The sequence below is a fragment of the Anabrus simplex genome, chromosome 8 (genome assembly GCF_040414725.1).
Source record: "Anabrus simplex isolate iqAnaSimp1 chromosome 8, ASM4041472v1, whole genome shotgun sequence".
Classification (NCBI taxonomy): domain Eukaryota; kingdom Metazoa; phylum Arthropoda; class Insecta; order Orthoptera; family Tettigoniidae; genus Anabrus; species Anabrus simplex.
The window spans coordinates 88,355,215-88,382,846 of record NC_090272.1 but is presented as its reverse complement, the minus strand read 5'-3'; the positions used below and the strand labels follow the sequence as shown (position 1 = coordinate 88,382,846).

Genomic DNA, 27,632 nt, shown 5'->3' with positions numbered 1-27,632 from the left:
TAGTCAGAAGTTTCTCAGGGGAAAAGTAGACGACTTTCTTCAGTGTTTAGCTAACAGAACAAAGAACTGTAAGTAAATCAAATGGAGGTATACAAGTTTATTAGCAATTACAAGAAACTCAACAATCTTCGTACAAGCCATTAAAGGTTCGTGTAAGAGTGAGAGGTGGATGTTTCCACTATCCCTAACAAGAAGAAGAAGAAGAAGAAGAGGATGTGTGTAGACATTTTGATTTGATGTCATTTAAGTTGCCTGCGTGGTTCACTTCCTGACTGACAGAGAAACCTTGCCAACGTATCGCCACCGATTTGATCCATTTTCAAAATATGTGGTCTACAGTAAAATTCCAAGGTGCAACTAACTCCCAATTCCTATAAAACTGAATATTTCCAGAGAACTTCACATTTTCACAACGAAAGTGCAGCGCAACAAGTAAGCTTTACGCTTCACAAGCTCATGATCCACGGTTCGGATCTCACCTCCGTGGTGCTTGTTTTTTGCTGGCCCGCAGTATTACCAACTCTGAACTTTGGGATCACATGAATATGAACAAAATGTGCTTTGCGATGGACGACGACTTGTGGAAACTCTTTGTGGATGCGAAAAGGCAGCGTTTGTTCGGTATGCTAGATGTCGTTAGGTGTATATAATATTGAACGAATCAACGACCTTCCACAATTACGGTTGCCACAATTTACAAAGTATAGCGTATCAGGATACAGATTTGTTCTTATAGAAATATTATGACAGTCGTCTTCTTCTTCTTCTCTTCTCGTTTCCAGTCTTCTGAGTCGAGTTGCAAAGCAAGGACCTCCATAGTTTTCTATTTCTCCACCACTCCCTTCCCTCCTCCAATATTTCTTCTATTTTTACCCCTCTCTTCTTTATACTCTTCTTCACCGTATCCATCCACGTCTTTCTGGGCCTTCCCCGTTGTCTTTCTCCTATTATTTTCTCCATAAATACTCGTTTTGGAATTCTATCCTCTTCTATTTTCATCACGTATCCATGCCATTTCAGCTTACTGGTCTCTATCTTGTCTTGCAGTTTAGGAAATCTAATTCTCTCGCTGATTTCTATGGTTCTAATTTTATACCTTCGTGTCTTCCCAATTATTACTAAAGACATTTCATCTCCGCTGATTGGATTCTGCTTTCATCATGTTTTGTTGTTGTCCATGACGTGCTCGCCACGTATGTGAACATTGGTGTGTAATACATTGAGTACAGGCTTTTCTTGCTTTTCTCGGGGACGTCCCGACTCGACACTATACCTCTCACACACACATTGGTAAAACCTATTGGCTTGTTTGATTCTCTTCCCAATTTCTTCATTTATTTTCCCGTCTTCTACAAGTACACTCCCCAAATATTTGAAGCTTTTCACAACTTCTAATGGTCCTCCATTTACTTCAATATTGCCTCTTCCTTCTCTATTACCTCTCGTCATCACTACTATCTTACCCTCATTCACACTTATTTCCATTCCATATTCCTCTATCTGCTGATTTCACACAGTAAATTGTTCTTGTAGTATGGTTTTTAAATTATGGAGGTCCGAACAAGTGAGATCTCAGAATGTTTACAGATTCACGTATGGTGGCGGTAACTATGCTTTCGATCTGTTCATAGGCAGCTCGAGTTTCTTCAGATGCAGAAAGACGTGATAGCCACAAGGTGCAAGATTATGGTATAGGGAGAATAGTCGAATTGCTGCCAGCCAAAAGACTGGATGAGTGCTTGTGTTTGAACAGCACTTAGTAACTATCATCTCTTTCTGCATCTGAAGAAATTCCTCAGCAGCAAACGTTTTCTCATCGACGATTTAGGAAAGGTTTTCCTCGCAGGCAGCAGACTTCTACGACAAGGGTCTTCAAAAACTTGGCTTACTCTACGACAAATGTTTCAAAAAGCGTGAAATGATGAGGAAACCTAGCTTAAGATATGCAAAAAGGCATGAAAAGAGAATTAACCAATAATATGTACCGGCTCTTCTTTTATTGACAAACGGTCATTCATTTAAAAAACACCTTCATAAGTTCAATTTGAATTACACAGGAAAGGATGGACTGAAGACACGGAGGTGTAGAAATAACTATGTAAATGCAAGATACAAGCATTAACTGTTAAAAATGAGATTCTAAATGTGCCTCTAACACTTTGCAGAGCTGAATTAATACAAACTTCAGAGCGAAAATTAATTTCACATCGACTGAATTTCCCGAGTCAGGTCTAATCTCTACAACACATAACGTTCAGTACTTCCGCCATTCTACAAGAATATTACTGACGTGCGTACAACCATAAATGCTATAGAGACTGAAAGTAATACGTCTAAAAGGTTTATTGTCTTACACGATAAACATAATAATAATAATTATTATTCTCTTCATGTGCTACGATTATTTAATACGTCTCAAGTGATGCAATTTTAACAGACGGACCTTTTCAATACTCTGGAATTTTTAAATAATCTTCTATGCTAGTAGAAGTTGGTGTAAGTTCTTTGTGTAGTGCAGTGTTGCAGTTCACAATATTTCTCTGAGAGAAAGTGAATATAACTCTAGGAGTTTACTACCCCCTAAACGTCAAAAACTAAATAAAAACAAACCATACGGCACTACAGCCTTGAAGGACCTGGGCCTACCAAGCGACCGCTGCTCAGCCCGAAGGCCTGCATACTACGAGGTGACGCATGTCCAACGTCACGAATCCTCTCGGCCGTTATTCATGGTTTCCCTAACCTAACTTTTTCGGACAAGTGAACATCGCTAACCTCAGTGCTGCCATCTTGACACTGCCTAACCTCATTGTTGCCACCTTAAGCATGTAGAGGCTCGGAATTTGAAACCCACGTGCTTTTGACAGCTGTCATCTTGACAGGTCCTAACCACGTGCGCACGGAATTTAAACAAGTAAACGTTGCTAACCTCAGTGCTACCATCTTAACCGAGGTCATCACCTCACTGACATATAGCATCTCAATTGTAATCACGTAGGCTGAGTAGACTTCGAACCAACCCTCAGATCCAGGTAAAAATTCCTGACCTGGCTGGGAATCGAAGCCGGGGCCTCCGGTTGAGAGGCAGGCACGCTACTCCTACACCGCGGGACCGGCTTTCTCTAAAGGTCACCAAATACAGTTTTCTAATAGTTTGCATAGTAATTTTGTAGAAGTTTACAAAATTTCTAGGAGTCTACCAACCCCGTCTCGGATGGGTGGTTATTTGAACAATGTCGTGAGTTAGTTCTTACACTATGGCGACATGACCAGCCTGGAGCACCTGGGTACAACTGAGAATAACAAACAAATAGATGTTGTGGTTAAGTCATCAAGGATTGTTTAAAACATATCGACTGCGGTATTTTGAGAATACGTGACCTTGGGGGATTTTTGTAATTATGTAAAGCTATGTCCAGTGGTCCTTAGTAATAGAGGATTGTATCAAGCCACTCCCGTGTTATTATTGATGAGTGGAAGTAATGGGGTGTTAGTAGTACTAGGAGGAATATACAAAGTGATTCAAAAGGTTGCGCAGAAACCAAGTAGCCCATAGAGGGGTCGAAGTAGAACAACTTGAGTAGGAACGTATAGTCTAGGGCGAAACCCTGCATCAGGGAAAATCTGGGAATGCCATGAACTACATAGTGGACAATTTATTTATTTTCGCAGAATATTCCTAAACAATGCAGAACTGACAGTGAGTGAAGTGACAATAATTTGCGCACAGTGAAGTTTGATACTGGGCACTGAATGTTGATTACGGAAGGTGTTCGAACTGTCACCCATCACCAGGGTTGCTAGGTGCCGGAGATGAAAATAAGGAAGTAAGTACAGAGTGAAAGGACGTATTTGTAGAGAATGAATAAAAGACGTGAAAGTCATTTATGCCCCCCACTTTAAAGGTAATTCCTTTTATTTTGACAACGGCTAATCCGAAGAACAATATTTGTTAATCAAGAAAGACTTCCACGAACCTACTACGCTGGCGTAGCAGGGGGAGAGGTGATACTCCCACGTGGCGCGTCCCAGGTGGCGGATAGGGGAGTCCTAACCGACTTGCCGGCGGACTTGAGGGAAATAAAATACCTCTCGCGGACCAAACACACAACCCCCTGTGGGTGGGGGACGCAGACGAAGAACACACCCACGGTATCCTCTGCCTGTCGTAAGAGGCGACTAAAAGGGGCGACCAAGGGATGATTGGATTAGAACCATGAAACTACTTGTGAATAGTACCACTACCCGGGGAACACCATAGGTCGCTATTGCGCGTAGAACCACTATGTTAGGTACCAAATAGGTATGTGATTAGTAGCACGCAGGAGCACCGCGCGGTCAGACTTTTACGGTACCTGTGATCAGTAGCACTATATGAGCGACACCAGGGTTCTGGCTTGCCTATGATTAGTACCCACTATATAAGGAACGCCACGGGATAGTACGATTCCCTGTGGTTAGTACACTTATGTGATGAAAACCATAGGTTTGCATTGCCTGTAAATGGCGCCGCTATGTGCGGAACACCATAGGTCTGTATTACATGTGCGAATTTCATAACCTGTCAGTAGTACCATAATGTGTGGAATACCGCGAGTCAACGATACTTTTGATTAGTACCGCACCATGACAAATACCATGGTTCTACTTTCCAAGCGGCAAGTACCATTATGAGAGGCTGATAACCTATATTTTGGACCCCGTTAGCTTGCAAGCATCACCGATTCAGTATTGAGCTATAGTAGCAGTCCCTTGGTCAGTATTTACTATTGTTTCCCGTCAGTGTCTGAGACTGAGGCATTGCGGGTCGGCTCCACTGATTGTTTTAAATTCATATCCATCTGTTCATTTTTCGTCCTCACGCTTTGAATTCTGGTCGGTGGAGGATTTTGGATTTTATTTTTTCATTGCATTTCGTCTCATTTCGTACCATCAGGGGCTGATGACCTAGATGTTAGGCCCCTTAAAACAACAAGCATCATCATCATCATCATCATCAGAAATACTTCATTTAGTTTCCATTGTGTTATCATGTAACCATCTGTCCATTTAGCCAGTGTCGAAGAAAGACAGTCAATGTGTACGTTATTGACGGAAAGAAGAAGACTTGTAAGTTGTGAAATTACGAGGAGTATACACATCCTTCGATGCTTCAGTCAGATGCAACCGAGTATCGAAGTGCTCAACAAAATATTGATTAAAATAAGAAATGCGTAAAAGACATAAGATCTTTAGGCTTTTTCAATCGTGAAAGTACCAGCGTTTCGCCCCAGTGTAGCGGTGGGCTCATCAGTTAGATTTCTACACCTTTCCAAGACGCCGGCGGTAGTGCGCCGTTGAGACACCACTGCAAGTGGACGCACATGCTTCCTCTAGTGCGCCGTTGAGACACCACTGCAAGTGGACGCACATGCTTCCTCTAGTGCGCCGTTGAGACACCACTGCAAGTGGAGGCACATGCTTCCTCTAGTGCACCGTTGAGACACCACTGCAAGTGGAGGCACATGCTTCCTCTAGTGCGCCGTTGAGACACCACTGCAAGTGGAGGCACATGCTTCCTCTAGTGCGCCGTTGAGACACCACTGCAAGTGGAGGCACATGCTTCCTCTAGTGCACCGTTGAGACACCACTGCAAGTGGAGGCACATGCTTCCTCTAGTGCGCCGTTGAGACACCACTGCAAGTGGAGGCACATGCTTCTTCTAGTGCGCCGTTGAGACACCACTGCAAGTGGAGGCACATGCTTCCTCTAGTGCGCCGTTGAGACACCACTGCAAGTGGAGGCACATGCTTCCTCTAGTGCACCGTCACTGCGTCACTGCTAGCGCGTGATTCGCAGGAGCAAGATACAAGGATCCGGTTTACGTCAACGCAACAATAAACGGAACCTTACATTCTTTAATTTTGGAATGATTTTAGCAGACATTTTTAAAGCTTGCTGTGGTGGGTTGAGAGTAAGAGAGTTCATAGTAGTGTTATTACAATGTATGACTCCCCGAAAGCAAATAAGAAAAGGCCTTGCATTTATTTGAAACAAATGGGAAGATCAGTACAGGTATAAGTGGATTGCGCCCGTTGACAACAATTGTTTCAAGGCAAGATGTGTTACTTGTAATCGGGTATTTTCAATTGGATATGGAGGTGAAAGTGACTTAAAGCAACACGTTTCGACCACACTCATACAAGTTTCGTGAGGCAAATGAACATGGTCTCTAAAATAACAAAATTTATGTTCCCTCTACTGCATGAATTATTTTTAGTTTGAGTTTGGTGACGAATCGAGCTTTAAACTTCAACTAGCGTCCAGTGTCTTAGATTTACCAACAATTCTTAAGTGGGCCTAATAACTTAACACTCGTATGTGATGTGGTTTGCCATAATGGTGCGTATATCCGATTTTTGCGATTTTACGCTAAGCTTTAAACATTCAAAGATCGATCATTACTATCTACTGGCCATGGGTACGACCCCCGGTGGGTGGGGCCGGTAGAATAACACCCACGGTATCCCCTGCCTGTCGTAAGAGGCGACTAAAAGGGGCCTCAGGGGCTATGAAATTTGGAGCGTGGGTTGGCGACCACGGAGCCCTTAGCTGAGTCCTGGCATTGCTTCCACTTACTTGTGCCAGGCTCCTCACTTTCATCTATCCTATCCGGCCTCTCTTGGTCAACTTTTGTTCTTTTCTGACCCCGACGGTATTAGGTTTGCGATCCTAGGAGTCTTTCATTTTCACGCCCTTCGTGGCCCTTGTCTTCCTTTGGCCGATATCTTCATTTTTCGAAGTGTCGGGTCCCTTCCAAGTTTTCCCTCTGATTAGTATTATATAGAGGATGGTTGCCTAGTTGTACCTCCCCTTAAAACAATAATCACGACCACCATGGGTACGTATTGCAAGGCGCAAGTATACTTGCAAGACCGTAGGTTGGCAATGTCTTTGAGGCTGAACCAGAGGTACTCCTGAAGCCTGTGGTAATGCGATGGGGAGGACGCAAAGAAAATGAACGGCGGTTGGATATTGACGGGCTGGAAGGAGTTCCTTTGGTTGTGTGGCTGTTTTGTCGTCTGTTACGTAAAAGCAAAAGATCACTGGCACATGTGTTTGAATGACTATGCAGTTGAAGGCGTGCTGTAAAACTACAAGCTGTATTCACTTACACAGACATGATTTAAGCTATAATAGTGTTTCATGATCTGTCCCTTAGAAAATATTGGCATTTCAAAAACCTACTTAAGTTTTTCGATACGATATCTCGAGTGTTGGTGTATGGAATAAGAGATGAAAGGAGGGAAAGAACTGCTCACTCAGCGCCCAGCACACCGCCAGGAGAAGAGTTGAAATGCACGGAATATTAGAACCTGATGCAAATAACTGTGCGGCGCGCAGAAGTCAAAAATCGTACAACCCCACCAAGGGGCAAACTTTACAAACATCCCCAGTTAAAAAAGTCGTAGTTGCAATATCTCATTGAGTTCTGCCGGTGGTTTCTGAGTAAAGTGGATTCAGGACTTTACATCCTCAGTTTTCCATTTCTTCAGATGAGGCCATCTCCAGCATCTTCTGTGATGTTCATCAATAAGAGTCAATCTCGCGTCAGATCTGTTGTAAATATTTTTCGGGCTAGTTGTAGTGTGCTAACCCGGTAGGAACCATAGTAGAACCGATTTTACATTTCCGCTCTCGCCCACAGCGTGGCTCATTTATTTGGAACAAGTTCTTGTTAGCTGACTAATGATTCTTTCCACTGCAACCGAAGGTGCGCCACAGAGTTAAGTTGAGTCACCATCTGCACAGGTTTGTATCGTGTCAAAACTGTAGTTTTATTAATGGGCAATGCATCTTTTCTCAGAACGCAGGAACATTAAGGACCCTGGGTAGAATTCAACGAAGACCAGGAGGAAAAGTAACTACCTAACCTTCAAAGCAACATAATAGACTTTGACTTCATTCCTTTTCCTTCGTTCGGAACACAGGTTCTCGAGAACGACTTCCATCTGTGCCTGGTCATGGTCATGTTCATAACTTCGGCCCACGATTTTCCAACCTTCTTCCCCAATGATATGTCTCCAGGTTTTCCTTCGCTGCCTTTGCTTCCGAGATGCCTAAGAATTCCACTCTAAAGCCACAGCTTCGGCTACTACATCTGGTTTCCATTAAGTATGTCCAAGTCTATTTCGTGTGCTTAATTTGTAGTAAGGTTAACCGAGGATTGCCCGGTGCGCTGGGGTAAGAGCCTGACTAAATCACAATTATTGCATTCATTAGAGGAGAGGAGGCTCATACACATTCCAAATATAGAAATTATCCGGATAATTGTTCGTCCAAAAGCTGATTCTCGTTTTACCCGGGTAGTCGTTTGTTGCGATTTTGCTATCAATATTCATAACGCTAACGAGAGTCCGACTCGTTGGCTGAATGGTCAGCGTACTGATCCCGAGTTCGATTCCTCTCCGGGTCGGAGATTTTAACCTTCATTGGTTAATTCCAATGGCCCGAGGGCTAGGTATTTGTGCTTTCCCCAACATTCCTGCAACTCACACACCACACATAACACTATCCTCCACCACAATAACACGCAGTTACCTACACATGGCAGATGCCGCCCACCCTCATCGGAGGGTCTGCCTTACAAGGGCTGCACTCGGCTAGAAACAGCCACGCGAAAGTAAATTAAAAAACGCTAACGAGAAGTAATGGTAAGTTTAGATATTTGCATACTTGCTCAAAAAGTAACAGAGTCAGGACTGATCTATTATAATTTTGTGGAAACCAACGCAAAATAGTTTGTTTATATTTTTCTCCCACGTGTACACCAGTTTGAAAAGGAGGGATTTCCATATGAGGAATAGGTATGTGCCCCACTGTCCACATAAATCAGTTGGATTTATTGTGTCACTCATAATCACAAACTATTCTCTCTTTTAGTCTTCGGAATAACTTCTTTAATTGAAAATAACATTATTTAGGCCTACACTTAAACCTGATGGCCACATAATACATTTTTATTAACACAAATAAAGCATAACGGGCCAAAAGTTAAACATTCCAACTAGCGGACGAATCTGTTGAAAATCTGAGATGACGATTTCTCATTAGACTGTAAACAAACGAAGTTACTTTAACAAACAATTACACGCATACATTTATTTTCTTTTAAATAAGGAAATGCGAACCTCAGCTTCTAGAAAAGCTTGGATTTTATGTAAAAAAAATAAAAAATAAAAAAAGAAATAAATAAATAAAGAAAAACAGAGTGAATTAACGTTCTCTGAGCACAGAAGTCTAAGTTTAGCGAGAGATAGGTGGTGGAGTAGCCGTAGATAAGTAATGTTGTGGGGAGAAATGGAATCAAACCCATCCTCTGATATGACATTACATATTCAAAATATTGCACTTGGGCGCACATTTGGTAGATGGCAATGGGACGAGCAGTAGTCACCACATTGGTCTCACATTACCGATAGGACAAAATGAATTTACAGAAGAATTTGTGAGTGCAAAAACGATAGGGTGAATTCTGAATGGAATAAGTGTACATCTTTCAGGGCTTAGCGACGTTAGAGCGAAAGGGACTACTGTATCGACTTACGAACTGAATAGTTGTAGATTTAACGCGCTACTGTATCTGGCGACAGAGCCAGATGACAAGGCACCGGACGTAAACAAGCAGTAGCTCGTGGCATGCCCGAGTGCAATACTATTTTTAACACGTAATGCAGTAAAAAATAGCCTTTTTGGTGTAGTGATTAGTGTGATTAGCTGTCACCCCCGGAGGCCCGGGTTCGATTCCCGGCTCTGCCACGATATTCGAAAAATGGTGCGAGGAATGGAACGGGCTCCACTCAGCCACGAGAGGTCAACTGAGTAGAGGAAGATTCGATTTCCACCTCAACCATCCTCGAAGTGGTTATCCATGGTTTTCCACTTCTCCTCCAGGCAAATTCCGGGATGGTACCTAACTGAAGACTACGGCCGCTTCCTTCCCTCTTCCTTGTATATCCTTTCCAATCTTCCCATCCCCCACAGGGCCCCTGTTCAGCATAGCAGGTGAGGCCGCCTGGGCGAGGTACTGGTCCTCCTCAGTTGTATCCCCGAACCAAAGTCTCACGTTCCAGGACTGCCCTTGAGGCGGTAGTGTGGGATCCCTCGCAGAGTCGAGGGAAAAACCAACTCTGGAGGGTAAACAGATTAGGAAAGAAAGAAAGAAAGAAAGAAAGAAAGAAAGAAAGAGTGCAGTAAAACGTATTTAAAACGGACCCTCTATTAAAAAAAAACGGCTTTAACGGAAAATGAATTCCAGTCCCTTGAATTTGGCATAATATGTAATATAAATCACCCTGGTTTAAGCAGAAACTGTCCAACGTGGAGACGGGAGCCAAATATGGACTTAAACGGAAAATGTTCAATCATCCAGGTGAATCGTTTAGCAAAGTTTTAAATATCCTATATATTCTAGATTGTCTGTGACTCAAGGTCAGGCTTTTTTCTACTCTACCTATAATCTGGCAATTATTTTTGGAATTCTTTCTTTCTTTCTTTCTTTCTTTCTTTCTTCCTTTTCTTCTTAATCCGTTTATCCTCCAGGGTTGGTTTTTCCCTCGGACTCAGCGAGGCGTTCCACCTCTACCGCTTCAAGGGCCGTGTCCTGGAGCGTGAGATTTTGGGTCGGGGTGGAAGACCCTCGCCCAGGCTGCCTCACCTGCTATGCTGAACAGGGGCCTGGTGGGGGGATGGGAAGATTGGAAAGGATAGACAAGGAAGAGGAATGGAAACGGCCGTGACCTTAAGTTGCCTGGAGGAGAAGTAATAATAATTTCGTGTGGCTATTTCTAGCCGGGTGCAGCCCTTGTAAGGCAGACCCTCCGATGAGGTTGGGCGGCATCTGCCATGTGTAGGTAACTGCGTGTTATTGTGGTGGAGGATAGTGTTATGTGTGGTGTGTGAGTTGCAGGGATGTTGGGGACAGCACAAATACCCAGCCCCCGAGTCACTGGAATTAACCAATGAAGGTTAAAATCCCCGACCCGGTCGGGAATCGAACCCGAGACCCTCTGAACCGAAGGCCAGTACGCTGACCATTCAGCCAACGAGTCGGACGGAGGAGAAGTGGGAAACCACGAAAAACCACTTCGAGGATGGCTGAGATGGGAATCTTTTTTTGTTTTTGTTTTTTCTAGTTGCTTTACGTCGCACCGACACAGATAGGTCTTATGGTGACGATGGGACAGGAAAGGGCTAGGAGTGGGAAGGAAGCAGCCATGGCCTTAATTGAGGTAATAGCCTGGTTTGAAAATGGGAAACCGCGGAAAACCATCTTCAGGGCTGCCGACAGTGGAGTTCGAACCCACTATCTCCCGAATACTGGATACTGGCCGCACTTAAACGACTGCAGCTATCGAGCTCGGTAAGAGAGATGGGAATCGAACCCCCATCTACTAAGTTGACCTCCCGAGGGTGAGTGGACGCCGGGGGGACCTCCGGGGGTGGCAGCCAATCACACTAACCACTACACAACAGAGGCGGACTATTTTTGGAATTCAGTGCATGTAAATCAGTAGCTGTCACTTCGTAATAATAATAATAATAATAATAATAATAATAATAATAATAATAATAATAATAATAATAATAATGCTTTTACGTCGCACTAACTACTTTTTTTTAATGTTTTCGGAGACGCCGAGGTTCAGGAATTTTGTCCCACAGGAGTCATTTTAAGTGCTGGTAAATTTACCGACACGAGGCTGACGTATTTGAGCACCTTCAAATAGCACCGGACTGAGTCAGGATCAAACCTGCCACGTTGGGGTCAGAAGGTCAGCGCGTCAACCGTCTGAGCCACTCAGCCACTACGATGAAAACGAGGAAGCCATTGTGTTCGAAGAAGAAACGATTGAGTGCAGACAACACTTACAAACCGAACGAGTTGGTCGTGCGGTTAGGGGCGCGCTGCTGAGAGCTTGCATTCGGGAGATAATGGGTTCGAACCCCACACTGTCGGGGGCCTTGAAGATGGTTTTCCGTTGTTTCCAATTTTCACACCAGGAAAATGTTAAGGCTGTACTTTAATTAAGGCCACGATCGCTTCCTTCCCACCCCTAAGCATTTCCTATCCCATTGTCGCCATAAAACCTATCTGCGTCGGTGCGACGTAAACAACTTGTAAAAAAAAAAGAGAGAAAAGACAAGAAGAAAGTGGCTTTACGTCAGCATTTGCCTTGTGTGAAAAATGGGAAACCACGGAAAACCATCTTCAGGGCTGCCGACAGAAGAAGAGTTACAAAGATGCTGTCACAAGTTTAAGGAATTACAGGAGTCCACCCTACGGCGGAATAATTCAGGTAAGTTCGGAGTAATTTTCTAGGTTAAATTTTTAGTGGAAATTAGGGCAATGCAGTGCCCGGCCTGCGGTGTAGGGGGCAACGCGTCCGCCTGTCACCCGGCGGAGTCGGGTTCGATTCCCGGCCCGGTCAGGGTTTTTAAATTGTAATCTTCCTTTCCTCACACACAACATTCCACACTACCGCCATTCCAATTACACGCAGGTTCATACAGTATGTTGCCAGTAGGGGCAAAATATCCACATGGGTCGACGCCCCGAACAAATAGCATTTAAAAAAAGGGCAATGCAGTTCAGATAACTTTATTGACTTCTGACGAATATAAAGTGCAGTGCTCTACCGATAAGAAAAGTTATCCATTTAATGGACTCTGTTAATGTTTGACGTGTTTTCAATAGTCTAGTGCGACTAAATAGACAATGTGTACTGTTTTATAACGCACTTTCATTAAGCGGAAACGATCTTTAACGGAATGTTTCTCCTGTCCTTTGCGCAATTCCATTGAAGATAGGTTTTATTGTACTGCTGTACCTCAGCACGAAAGTGGACAGTAAGGATGGTGGAGGTTGATGTATGAAAATACTTCTCTCCGAGATGTCCTCATCAGTTTTAACGTGGGTTCTTCTAACCCTCACACCGCTCGCCTCTGTAGCGTAACGGTTAGTGCTATTATTTGCCGTCATTGGAGACCTGGGTTCGGTTCCGGTTACTGCCAGAGATGTAAGAATGGCAGGAGGCATATTATACAGTTAGAATAATAGAACATGTAACTCCCTTCCATTGGTGGTGTACCGGAAAAGAGCTACACCATCTCAGGAGGAGGACACGAGTCCTTTGGTCCAAGGGTCCCGGGTTTCGATTCTCGGTAGGGTCTGGAATTTTAAATTCTTCTCCTTCTTTATCTGTTTACCCTCCAGGGTTGGTTTTTCCCTCGGACTCAGCGAGGGATCCCACCTCTACCGCCTCAAGGGCAGTGTCCTAGAGCTTCAGACTCTGGGTTGGGGGATACAACTGGGGAGGAAGACCAGTACCTCGCCCGGGAGGCCTCATCTGCTATGCTGATCAAGGGCCTTATGGGGGGATGGGAAAATTGAAAGATATAGACAAGGAAGAGGGAATGAAGCGGCCGTGGCGTTAAGTTAGATTCCATCCCGACATTTTCCTGGAGGAGAAGTGGGAAACCACGGAAAACCACTTCCAGGATGGCTGAGGTGGGAATCGAACCCACCTCAACACAACTGACCTCCCGAGGCTGAGTGGACCCCGTTCCAGCCCTCGTACCACTTTCCTAATTTCGTGGCAGAGCTGGGAATCGAACCCGGGCATCCGGGGGTGGCAGCTAATCACACTAACCACTACACTACAGAGGCGGACGAATTTTAACTGCCATTTGTTAATTCCTCAGGCTCGGGGGCTGTGTGTTTCTATGCCGTTTTCAGCGTTAGAATTCATCCTCACAGATGCGCAGTTCGCGTGCATGGTGTCAACTCGAGACAACTGCATCAGGCCTATTATTATTATTATTATTATTATTATTATTATTATTATTATTATTATTATTATTATTATTATTATTATTATTATTCATTATACCAGGATTTAAATATTACACTGCAGAACCAGGAATCGAATTGGAGCCAACTAGTCCAGAATCACAGTAGTCTTATCGAGCCTTGTTGCATAAGACCTTCGATTCTGAAGACAACTTTATGTGTAAGTCAAATGAAAGTTATATTTCGCCTTGAAGAAGAAAGTGGTATCATAGAAGCACGTTCCACTTTGTGAGAAGTCAATGATCGTGTCGTTGAACCAAAATATTAAGGTCATGAGAAATTGCATAGGAAATGTCATTCTACGATAGAAAACTTGGCAGGTAACTCTACTTCTGGAAACAAGCAGAGAAGAGGCTATTAATTGATTTCGAACCTGTTCCTTGATAGTAAAGGAAGACATGGTCCACAATTAGTGTAGTTAATTACCTCATTGGCTTATTAGAGTGACCGAATACAGATTACAGGCATTCTAAATATTATTCGTCTAGAAGAATGATCAAAATACCCAGGTCCATAGCTGAGTGGTCAACGTATTGGACTTAGGTCGTGGAGGTCCTGGTTTTGATTCCCGGCTGGGTCGAACGCTTCTGTTTGTGCTGTCCTCAGCATCCCTACAACTCTCACACGGCACACAACACTATCACCGAACGAGTTGGCCCTGCGGTTAGGGCCGCTTACATTCGAAAGATACTGGGTTCGAACTCCACTGTGGTTTCACACCAGGCAAATGCTGGGACTGCACCTTCCGCTTCCTTATCATTCCTAGCCTTTTCTTATCCCATCGTTGCCATAAGACCTATCTGTCAGTGCGCCGTAAATTTAATTGAAGAAAACAAAAACTATCCTTCTCCACGCTAAGACGCCACTCAAGCAATAGCCACTCCAAATTATTATAGGGAGAAGTACGGGAACTGATAAACATCAAGAAACTAAGAAAACCGTTAATCTAGGTCATGTTCGGAGCGACAAAAATTACAGCTAATAATAGAGGTCAACGTTGCAGACAAGCGAGGAGGTAGTAGCTCACAGAATTCGTGGCTCCAGCACTGTAAACAGTGGGCTGGTATCCATATAATATAATATAATATAATATAATATAATATAATATAATATAATATAATATAATATAATATAATATAATATAATATACCTATTCCCTAGTTCTGTAACTAGGGTGAGAGTATTCAATTATTGCAATCCATTTTTCGTACATTCATTTGATTTTCCTTGTGTTTGTTTTCGTAAATCTATTCTATTACTATAATAAATCATACTTAAACCCAATAGTATTTATTGGCTCTTTTACTAATTTTTAAATTTTTCACTTTTTGCCCTAGATGCTATACACTAGCGTTCGGAAATGTATGATCTAAAGAAATACAAAATATGCAAGCAAATATTCCCTAAAAATGAGCTAAATACGACCTAAAAAGAAGTAAAATATGACTTAAGCATTTTAGGCATAGGTGGCAAGTATTAGAGTATTAATAACATGCCAAAGAGTGATTCGCGGTAATACAGCAGATACATTTATCATGCAAACTGACAGAACTACAGTAGGTACGTTAAAACTTTATATTTCATTCAGTATCATAGCCTTGAGGCGCAGTTCTCACTCAGTTTTCCTACAGAAAGATCAAACAATCCAAGTACTAGCATGCTTTTTGGTATCTGTTGGCGTACGTTCTCGGTCGGGTCTGGAATTTTAAATTCTTCTCCTTCTTTATCTGTTTACCCTCCAGGGTTGGTTTTTCCCTCGGACTCAGCGAGGATCCCACCTTTACCGCCTCAAGGGCAGTGTCCTGGAGCTTCAGACTCTGGGTCGGGGGATACAACTGGGGAGAATTACCAGTACCTTGCCCAGACGGCCTTTCCTGCTATGCTGAACAGGGGCCTTGTGGGGGGATGGGAAGATTGGAAGGGATAGACAAGGAAGAAGGAATGAAGCGGCAGTGGCCTTAAGTTAGGTACCATCCCGGCATTTTCCTGGAGGAGAAGTGGGAAACCACGGAAAACCACTTCCAGGATGGCTGAGATGGGAATCGAACCCACCTCTACTCAGTTGACCTCCCGAGGCTAAGTGGACCCCTTTCCAGCCCTCGTACCACTTTTCAAATTTCGTGGCAGAACCGGGAATCGAACCCGGGCCTCCGGGGGTGGCCACTACACCACAGAGACGGACATGTTGAATTTCAATTCTTAAATCGGTTATGAATCTGTACCTAATAAAATTTGTCCAAGTAAGGATGCCGGAACTGACTCCACGTCACGCTTAAAATGTCAGGCTCACACCTATAAGTATATGAGGTTGCAGACCTCGATTTCCTGAGCCCTACACATAAAAAATCAAAGAACAATATTTGATTTCAAATACCGGAAATATCTTCAATCAGTGAGAAAGGTTAGAGTCAGTCAAACCGGATGACATTGATATTAGCTTGTAATAAGAGATGTTTAACTGTACTGACAACTCACTGTCTTAAGGCCACGAAAGCAAAGCAGTCATCTTCATAGAGGCCACGAAGGCCCTTGGAGGGGTGAAAGATAAAGGCTTCCAGTATCCGTAACCTTGGCACTAAGCGAGATAGAGTGGTTAGCTCTACGCCCGACCTCGTTTGCCCCCGGGAATTAACCTATGGTGTAGGCTGAGTGAATCTCATGCACCTTCGGAAGTGGAAATATGGTTTCCAAAATTTTCTAGTTCCTGTCAGGGAATCGAATCTACGTACTTACCACCTTAACGACACTATAGCCATGAATGCGGAATATAGAGGGTAGGAATTCCAACTTTGTCGTAACTGAAATAGTTCACCACTGTTTCCACTATTTCATTCTATGCGCATTCTGGGGTTGTATTCCAGGCTGCAGTAATTTTCACCTCAATATTAGTCGTAATTACCGAGCGGAATTGCCTACATTGTACTGTTTGTGCGGCAGTAAGTGTACATTCGGGTAATGGTGGGTTTGTGGCTGCAATTCTAAAGATGGTTTTCCGTGGTTTCCTACATTAACACCAGGCAAATAGTAGGCCTGTAACTTAACTAAGGCCATTGATGCAACCTTCCCCATCTTAGCCTTTCCCATCCCGGCGTCGTGGAAAAGCTCATCAATTAGTGCAACGTTAAAGGAACCTGAACGTAAAGAACTTACTAAAAATTGAATAATTTTGAAGTTGATTTTCACAAAAACTTTTCACATTTTCACAAATTGCACAATATATAGACAAACTTTTCTGTTTAATTTTATTAATATATTTTACACCGTACGATGATTCCCAGTTTGTGCGAATAATTGATTCATTAGTCTCTTGCTATTTATTGTTGAGTGTGGTATTTTTCCCGCTGTCACTTGGCCCAGGCCAGAGGAAAATGTAGCTAGCACTGAAGTATCAGACCCATTTATGGTGAACCGGGCGAGTTGGCCGTGCGCGTAGAGGCGCGTGGCTGTGAACTTGCATCCGGGAGATAGTAGGTTCGAATCCCACTAACGGCAGCCCTGAAAATGGTTTTCCGTGGTTTCCCATTTTCACATCAGGCAAATGCTGGGGCTGTACCTTAATTAAGGTCACGGCCGCTTCCTCCCCACTCCTAGGCCTTTCCTATCCCATCGTCGCCATAAGACCTATCTGTGTCGGTGCGACGTAAAGCCCATAGTATTTATGGTGTGACGATATTGAAGCTGCTGTGGTGTAGAAAAATTCGTATCCTGATCCCGTAATAATGCAACTCTTCCTGGTACCAGGAATGGAATCCGATAGTTAATAAACGTTAAGCGGCACCCTTCGGAGGTGGACGAGGTGTGCGTATAATGGTATTCGGAGCATCAATAGTGCATCTGCGTGTTATGGAAGGTCTGCTGACAGGGCTAGTCATGCTGCAATAGTACTTTCTGCCCCAGCGAAAAAAGCAATGGCAAACTACCTCACTCCGTTTCGTGCCTTGTACGCCTCATTATGACGCCGCCATTGGTTTCTGCGATTTCCCTATGGCCGCATTCATTATAAACTTCGATGGTGCTTTTTGAGGATCCAACCAGCCTCTGAGCTAATAATAATAATGTTATTTGTTTTACGTCCCACTAACTACTCTTTTACGGTTTTCGGAGACGCCGAGGTGCCGGAATTTAGTCCCGCAGGAGTTCTTTTACGTGCCAGTAAATCTACCGACACGAGGCTGACGTATTTGAGCACCTTCAAATACCACCGGACTGAGCCAGGATCGAACCTGCCAAGTTGGGGTCAGAAGGCCAGCGCCTCAACCGTCTGAGCCACTCAGCCCGGCCCTCTGAGCTGAAGACTTAACAAGTAAACAAACAAACAAACAAACATGGCTCATCCCAAAAATTTACTCACACGGATATGTAACACTTGTTTCAAACAACGTGACGAAATGTTTAGTTATAAATTGAAGACAACACAAACAGCCATGCCCAGACGCGAACCGGCAGCCAACGCATGGCACAGTTGCACAACCTACCGTGCGTTGGCCCTGAGCTATGCTTACCCGTTGTAACGCCCGTTCAACTAAGGCGGAGTGCAGGAAATTTCGTCTGAAAATGGATTCTCTAGCTTGTCAGTAAATCTACTGTCACTAGTGTTCCCATCATTAAGCACTTTTATATGCCAACCAACTGCACCGGGATTCGATCTCGCGGCTTTCAGTACAGGAGACGAACACTCTGCTATGTTAGAGGTCACAGCAGTAGCAGCGATTGGGAATTAAAAGTGTACGGGAGGGAGGTGGGTCGGTGGGTGGGGTACACAAAATATATAGACAACAAAAAGTTACAGGCTCTGAGGATTATAGTTTGGGGTAGACAAGAATGTTGAAACAAAATACATAGCTACAAAATGATACGTTTTTTAAGCTCTCTGAGCAAATTTCAACAGAGAAGTAAAGTTTGACAGGTTTTTTCTTTCTTTATTTATTTATTTATTTATTTATTTATTTATTTATTTATTTATTTATTTATTTATTTATTTATTTATTTATTTATTTATTTATTTTGCTATTTGCTTTACGTCGCACCGACACAGATATGTCTTATGGCGACGATGGGATAGGAAAAGCCTAGTAAGTGCCTGGTGTGAAAATGGGAAATCACGGAAAACCATCTTCAGGGCAGCCGACAGTGGGGCTCGAACCCACTATCTCCCGATTACTGGATACTGGCCGCACTTAAGCGACTGCAGCTATCGAGCTCGGTGTTTGACAGTTTACCAACTTAACTGCGGTATAATAGTTTTTTTGAGATTTTGATTCATTACTCTACAATAAAACTTTCACCAAAGGAACAATTACACAGATACTAATCCCTACTTCCTGTGGCGCTGAAAAATCGGTTAGCTGCCTAGAATTATATTTTCCGCAAAGTATTTTGTTAATGTTTAAAGAAATTAATGGAATTAGGTAACAGAAAACAGAGTTTGTATAATTTTAAAAAAAGGGTCAACAGCAAGGATAGAATAGTGCTAATGGGCGATTTCAATGCGAGAGTTGGGAATAGAACTGAAGGATACGAAAGGGTGATTGGTAAATGTGGGGAAGATATGGAAGCTAATGGGAATGGGAAGCGTTTGCTGGACTTCTGTGCTAGTATGGGTTTAGCTGTTACGAATACATTCTTCAAGCATAAGGCTATTCACCGCTACACATGGGAGGCTAGGGGTACCAGATCCATAATAGACTATATCTTAACAGACTTCGAATTCAGGAAATCTGTTAGGAATGTACGAGTTTTTCGCGGATTTTTCGATGATACAGACCACTATCTGATCTGTAGTGAACTAAGTATCTCTAGGCCTAGGGTGGAGAAAGTGAAATCTGTCTGCAAACGAATAAGGGTAGAAAATCTCCAGGACGAGGAAATTAGACATAAGTACATGGATATGATTAGTGAGAAGTTTCAAAAAGTAGACAGTAAGCAGGTTCAGGATATAGAAAGTGAATGGGTGGCATACAGGGATGCTGTAGTAGAAACAGCAAGGGAATGCCTAGGAACAACTGTGTGTAAAGATGGGAAAAGGCGAACATCTTGGTGGAATGATGAAGTGAGAGCAGCTTGTAAACGTAAAAAGAAGGCTTATCAGAAATGGCTCCAAACAAGGACCGAGGCAGACAGGGATTTGTACGTAGATGAAAGAAACAGAGCGAAACAAATAGTTGTTGAATCCAAAAAGAAGTCATGGGAAGATTTTGGTAACAACCTGGAAAGGCTAGGTCAAGCAGCAGGGAAACCTTTTTGGACAGTAATAAAGAATCTTAGGAAGGGAGGGAAAAAGGAAATGAACAGTATTTTGAGTAATTCAGGTGAACTCATAATAGATCCCAGAGAATCACTGGAGAGGTGGAGGGAATATTTTGAACATCTTCTCAATGTAAAAGGAAATCATCCTTGTGGTGTTGCGAACAGCCAAGCTCATGAGGAGGAGGAAAATGATGTTGGTGAAATAATGCTAGAGGAAGTGGAAAGGATGGTCAATAAACTCCATTGTCATAAAGCAGCAGGAATAGATGAAATTAGACCTGAAATGGTGAAGTATAGTGGGAAGGCAGGGATGAAATGGCTTCATAGAGTAGTAAAATTAGCATGGAGTGTTGGTAAGGTACCTTCACATTGGACAAAAGCAGTAATTGCACATATCTATAAGCAAGGGAACAGGAAGGATTGCAACAACTATCGAGGTATCTCATTGATTAGTATACCAGGCAAAGTATTCACTGGCATCTTGGAAGGGAGGGTGCGGTCAATCGTTGAGAGGAAGTTGGATGAAACCCAGTGTGGTTTCAGACCACAGAGAGGCTGTCAGGATCAGATATTCAGTATGCGCCAGGTAATTGAAAAATGCTACGAGAGGAATAGGCAGTTGTGTTTATGTTTCGTAGATCTAGAGAAAGCATACGACAGGGTACCGAGGGAAAAGATGTTCGCTATACTGGGGGACTATGGAATTAAAGGTAGATTATTAAAATCAATCAAGGGTATTTATGTTGACAATTGGGCTTCAGTGAGAATTGATGGTAGAATAAGTTCTTGGTTCAGGGTACTTACAGGGGTTAGACAAGGCTGTAATCTTTCACCTTTGCTGTTCGTAGTTTACATGGATCATCTGCTGAAAGGTATAAAATGGCAGGGAGAGATTCAGTTAGGTGGAAATGTAATAAGCAGTCTGGCCTATGCTGACGACTTGGTCTTAATGGCAGATTGTGCCGAAAGCCTGCAGTGTAATATCTTGGAACTTAAAAATAGGTGCAATGAGTATGGTATAAAAATTAGCCTCTCGAAGACTAAATTGATGTCAGTAGGTAAGAAATTCAACAGAATTGAATGTCAGATTGGTGATTCAAAGCTAGAACAGGTCGATAGTTTCAAGTATTTAGGTTGTGTATTCTCCCAGGATGGTAATATAGTAAGTGAGATTAAATCAAGGTGTCGTAAAGCTAATGCAGTGAGCTCGCAGTTGCGATCAACAGTATTCTGTAAGAAGGAAGTCAGCTCCCAGACGAAACTATCATTACATCGGTCTGTTTTCAGACCAACTTTGCTTTACGGGAGCGAAAGCTGGGTGGACTCAGGATATCTTATTCATAAGTTAGAAGTAACAGACATGAAAGTAGCAAGAATGATTGCTGGTACAAACAGGTGGGAACAATGGCAGGATGGTACTCGGAATGAGGAGATAAAGGCTAATTTAGGAATGAACTCGATGGATGAAGCTGTACTCATAAACCGGCTTCGGTGGTGGGGTAATGTGAGGCGAATGGAGGAGGATAGGTTACCTAGGAGAATAATGGACTCTGCTATGGAGGGTAAGAGAAGTAGAGGTAGACCAAGACGACGATGGTTAGACTCGGTTTCTAACGATTTAAAGACAAGAGGTATAGAACTAAATGAGGCCACAACACTAGTTGAAAATCGAGGATTGTGGCGACGTTTAGTAAATTCACAGAGGCTTGCAGACTGAACGCTGAAAGGCATAACAGTCTATAATGATAATGTATGTATGTATGTATGTATGTATGTATGTATGTATGTATGTATGTATGTATGTATGTAGATTTAGGTGGCTAAAACGGAATAATTTTTCTCCACAAAGTGGGGGGGTGGCGACTGCCCCCCTTACTCTCTCCCCCCCACCCCCCACCCCCCGAAATAGCTGCTACTGGGTCACAGAACAAATCTTCGTGAAAACAAGCAAGCAAGCGTACCGTATGCTTTTACATACTTCCAACTGTTAATGTTGTGATAACAGCCACAGGGCCGACAGATTTGTGCGCAAGCCACAGAGTAGGGACGTGACATTTTATGTGTTGACTTGGACACCTCCTTGTGTCAGGTTCCTCAGCTTTTCTGTCCGTCCTTCTTTGGTCAATTCTCGTTTTCTTCCTAATAACGATGGTATTCGAGGGTTAGGGAGTCCTTAATTTTCATACTCTTCTTTTATCTCCACAATATTCGTCGTAGCGTCGAAACGTATTTTTCCGTACTGAAGCGTTAAAAAGGGATGATTTCCTGGTTATACTTTCCTTTAAAATAATAAACATCACCACTTATCGCAGGTCACAGAACTTGTAGCTTTATCTGAAATTCGATTCAAATGGACTCAATTTCCCCATTTGAAAAATCACGCTTGCAATGACCAGGATTCGATCTGCTGCTGCCTCGAAAGGAAGCTAGTGACAGAGTGAATGAGCTGCACGGTTAAGGTCGAGTAGCCTGGATTCAGGAGATGGTATGTTCGAATCCTACAGTCCCTACCTTCCCAGTTCTAGACTTTCCCAGCCTTGAATCGCCGAAAACCTTCGTCTATGACATGGAGGTGGTGGTGGTAATTATTGTTTTAAGAGGAAGTACAATTAGGCAACCATGCTCTATTAACATTAATTAGAGAGAATAAATGGAAGGAGTCCGACTCATCGAAAAATGAAGCTATCGGCCAAAGAAAGACACGGGACTCGAAGGGGGTGAAAATGAAAGATACTGTAAGCCTCGACATCTGATAGCGTGGGGGTCGGAAAAGAAGAGTTGTCCAAGACAGGTCGAATAGGATGGATAAAAGTGAGGAGCCTGGCACAAGTAAGTATAAGGAATGCCAGGACTCAGCTAAGGGTCCCTCTTACGACAGGCAGGGAATGCCGTGGGTGTTATTCTACCACCCCCACCCACAGAGGGACGTCTGTAAGGGTGGAGCCACCGAGCTCGATAGCTGCAGTCGCTTAAGTGCGGCCAGTATCCAGTATTCGGGAGATAGTGGGTTCGAACCCCACAGTCGGTAGCCCTGGAGATGGTTTTCCGTAGTTTCCCATTTTCACACCAGGCAAATGCTGGGGCTGTACCTCAATTAAGGCCACGGCCGCTTCCTTCCCATTCCTAGCCCTTTCTTGTCCCATCGTCGCCATAAGACCTGTCTGTGTCGGTGCGACGTAAAGCACTTGCAAAAAAAAAAAAAGAAGTAAAAGGGTGGAGCCCTTCCTAAGATGAATTCTAATGTTGAAGTCGTACAAACACCCAGCCCCCGAGCAAGAGAATTTAACCAATGAAAGTTAAAATCCCTGACCCAGCCGGGAGTCGAACTTGGGACCCCTGGGAGCAAAGGTCAGCATACTAAGCATTTAGTCACGGAGCCGACATTGTCAATACAATCATTTAAAAAATGCAATTATAATTTGGAATGGCATAGTTCATCGTCAAGAAAGAAGAATACAAAAGGGAGCACCAACCTTCACAAAGCACGTTCAGAAGCTCATCCAAGTCTGGGAAGTATCCGTGTGCTGCTTTCACTTCAAGACCTGACACTCACAGAAGCACTCTCAAACAACGACTGAGCAGTCGGGTACGACTCATTCCACCGTGGAGAGAGGACTTCCAAACGTGACCCACAGAGAAAGGAGTAGGAGGGGGCTTTGAGGGAGAAACAGACCATCACGATCGCCTGCAGTTAGATTTATCATTAGTGTTTCCTAATTCTTCTATTTCCAACACTCGCTGATCATTGGTTTAACTTTTCTACCGGCATTATTGGGAAAGCGTAGTACAGTAATAGATCGGTATTCCTTCCACTTCTACCGACATCAACAGACTTCGGAGCGTCAGAATGTTTTAGCCTGAAGAGACGATCGTCAGTAACGTGCCAGACATTAGTGATACAGTCTATGGGTGGAGGCGGTATTCCCTTCCTATCCTAAGAGGCGACTTAAAGTGGAGCCCAAGGGGCTCTTAACTTCGGAGCTTGGAGTGGCGACCACTAGTCCCCTAGCTGAGTCCGGTATTGCTTCCACCTACTTGTTGTTTAATATTGAAAACAGACAAGTTAGGGGTGCCCATACTAGTTTCCTCAATTATGCCAAACACTGAAGGGCTAAAAGGCTCGGAAACTTTTCAAGTTGTGAGTCTTGGATAGCTCTTTCAAACTAAAAAAATCCAATATAACTTCCGGCCTAAATTCAATTCCGGAAAACAGCCTGAAAAGGCTTGTTTCTTTACACGTTTTCTTTTTCATTCAAATCCCAGCCAAATTATCTTATTTACATAATTCTTTCTGTAATGTGTTCCTATGCCTTTGCTGGCGGGCAACATTGCCAACTTGGCGGATTTTCCGCTAAATTTGGCGGAATGGGAAATATATCATTTAGCGGACAGCGGATTTTTTGGCGGAATTCTAGATTTATTGTAGCGGAATTTAGTGTTTTGTATGTGTATGTATGTTCAGTCTTCAGCCCTAACGCTGGTTGGATCATCAACAATTCTGCCATCAGCTGTCATAGATGGCCTAGGCATCACTGAAGAGGCGTACTAGGGAAATGAGGAATGAGGTAGTTTCCCGTTGCTTTCCTCACTGTGCCAGAAGTTGCTATTACATATCAGTCTGCCAAGCCCACTGAAATGCATGCACCAACCGACCCTATGAGCAACATTTTCACACCATTCATAGCAGGGACTGGCTGCAGAAGGAATGGCATTACTAGCATCGCTCATACCTCAGTCACTTTCATATTGTCAAAGCCAAGGATAAGACAGAGACAGATCAATGAAAGTAACAAATTTGCTCTAGCCCATACCAGAAGACATAGTGCACTGTAAACACTAGGTCCTGTCAGAAAAGGCATTTTAATGTTTTATCTATTTTTTAAAAAATTTGTACTCCAGTCTGTCTCCGAGCTATTCCGTATTTCTTATCAGAAACTAGCAGTCACATGAGGAAAACATGTTATTTGGATTTGATGTTATGAGATCATGGTATTATAAATTTGTAATGTGTGGGGAAAGGTTACTTATCTCTTAGTTCACGAATGACGACAGATAATGAAACTGTGAGAGAGTAGCATTTATATTAATGATATGAAGGCAGACCGTTTAATGAACTGATGTTCTGTGTGTGGCCCTTGAGGTAGGGGATTCACCTAGTTTTCACCCGGCACCAAAACGCCTACAAGTTTTAGCTCGCTGGCTCGCAGGCAGGGGGGTTTAATCCCAGTAAAACTCACAGATCAGGTGAGTGCAGACATTTACATTATTATTATTATTATTATTATTATTATTATTATTATTATTATTATTATTATTATTATTATTATTATTATTATTATTATTATTATTTGAGATCGGATTTCTTGGCGGAATTTTAGCGGATTTTTAGTAGTATTTAGCGGAACTTGAAAATATAAGTTGGCAACACTGCTGGCGGGATCTAGTGTTTACAGTGCACTGTCTTCTGGTATAGGCTAGATCATGTAGTTAGAAACGAATGTTGTTAAAAAAAGAAAAAAGAACACAGAGGTTGGTTAAGAAAGACGAAGTCGAAATGGCAACAAAAGAAGGCTGCAGACATAAATAAAAAGTGTAAGGACAATGACAGTAGGAAAGTATGGGATGAAATAAATCAGATAACCAAGAAGAAGTCGGGTTCTGGGAGGACCAATATAAGTCATGGTACATGGGTCCAGTATTTCGAGAAATTATTGAATAAAGAAGACAAATGGAGAGCTCATTATGAGGGGATTATTGTTTCGGGGGGTTTGAGTGTCACTCTGCCTGAATTAGATGAGACTATTTCGACTCAGGAAATAATGAACCTGTTACAAGGAGCCAAAAAGGGAAACTCAGGAGCTATTTCGGGTGTCACATACGAATTTTGGAAAGAGGTCGGAGAGCAAAACGGCATGTTGGAAATTTTGACGAGGATATTCAATAAATTCTTCGAGAAAGGGGTATTCCCGAAAGCTTGGAAAGAGGGGATCATATACCCTATACATAAAAATAAATGGGATAGATTAAATCCAGGAAACTATAGGGGAATTACCTTATTAGATACATTGCGGAAAGTATATACTGGTATACTAGCAAATAGACTAAGAAACTAGGCAGAGAGAGATTCAATATGTCGAAATTTCAAAGTGGTTTCAGAAGAACACCAGATAATATATTTATTGTGAGAACTCTTATTTACAAATATGTAAAGAAAAAAGGAGATAAGCTGTATGTTACATCAATGGATTTAGAAAAGCATCTGATACTGTGAACAGGGGGGCAGTCGTTACTAGATTGAGACAAGTTGGAGTGTCATGTAAAATGATAAGAGGTATAGAAAAGACGTATGCTGAAGTAAAGTGTACTGAGAGAGTGAAAGAAGGGGTAGTAGTAGGAGAGATTATCTCTAAAACAGGGGTGTAAATTGTCACCGATCTCTCTCTAAAATGGTATAGGCTAGAGCAATTTTGTTACTTTCATTGACCTGTCTCAGTCTTATCTTTGACGTTGACAATACGAAAGTGACTGAGGTATGAGCGATGCTAGTAATGCCAATCCTTATGCAGCCAGTCCCTGCTATGAATGGTGTGAAAATGTTGTTCATAGGGTCGGATGATGCATGCATTTCAGTAAGATTGGCAGACTGATATGTAATAGCAACTTCTGGCTCGGTGGGGAAAGCAGCGGGAAACTACCTCACTTCTCATTTCCCTAGTACGCCTCTTCAGTGATGCCTAGGCCATCTATGACAGGTGATGGCAGAGCTGTTGAGGATCCCACCAGCGTTAGCGCTGACGGACTGAACATACATACATACATACATACATACATACATACATACATACATACATACATACATACATATATACATACATACATACATACATACATACATACATGCATGCATGCATGCATGCATACATACATACATACATACATACATACATACATACATACATACATACATACATACATACATACATACATACCTTATGTACGTTGCCTAGCGACAGTGACTCTATGCATATAATCTTGGTGACAGCACGCTGGATTGTGATATCCCAATACACGTTTTCTGATGGTTTTTCGTTCATAACCAGACCTGGGGTTTTAAGGCAAATGCCTATTTCGTTCCTTACGAAATAAGATGATTTAAAAAAAAATATGTTGACGTTTCATGATAAATCCCTTACATTAATAGAGTTTTATAGAGCCCTAAAATGCCTATTTTAATATTTTAGTGCCTAAAATGCATATTTTCTACATTTAAAATAAAATTCAACTTCTGTAATATTTACAATCACACAATGGACATCCCTGGAACGAGCAGAACAGCAGAGGGTGGGGTTTTCACAGAAATGTGCTCTTCCCAGACAACTGTCACCAAAGGAATGAATATGAAATGAAGGAGGAATGGAGGTGGACGATTAGATCAGAAGAACAACGAGCAGGTAATAAAGGACGTACGGTGTCTAGTGACGGGGTGAGGGAGAGA

At 42.8% G+C, this 27,632-nt stretch overlaps 1 protein-coding gene across 1 annotated transcript in view; it reads right to left on the bottom strand.

Annotated features, from left to right (window-relative positions):
- The window catches only part of LOC136879152 (ATP-binding cassette subfamily G member 4), a 394,853-nt gene extending 371,147 nt beyond the window's left edge, over positions 1-23,706 (bottom strand). The window contains exon 1 of the mRNA XM_067152906.2: positions 23,611-23,706. The gene's annotated coding sequence lies outside the window, so the exon portion shown is untranslated. The remainder of the gene's footprint in view (positions 1-23,610) is intronic.
- Positions 23,707-27,632: the final 3,926 nt, after the last annotated feature.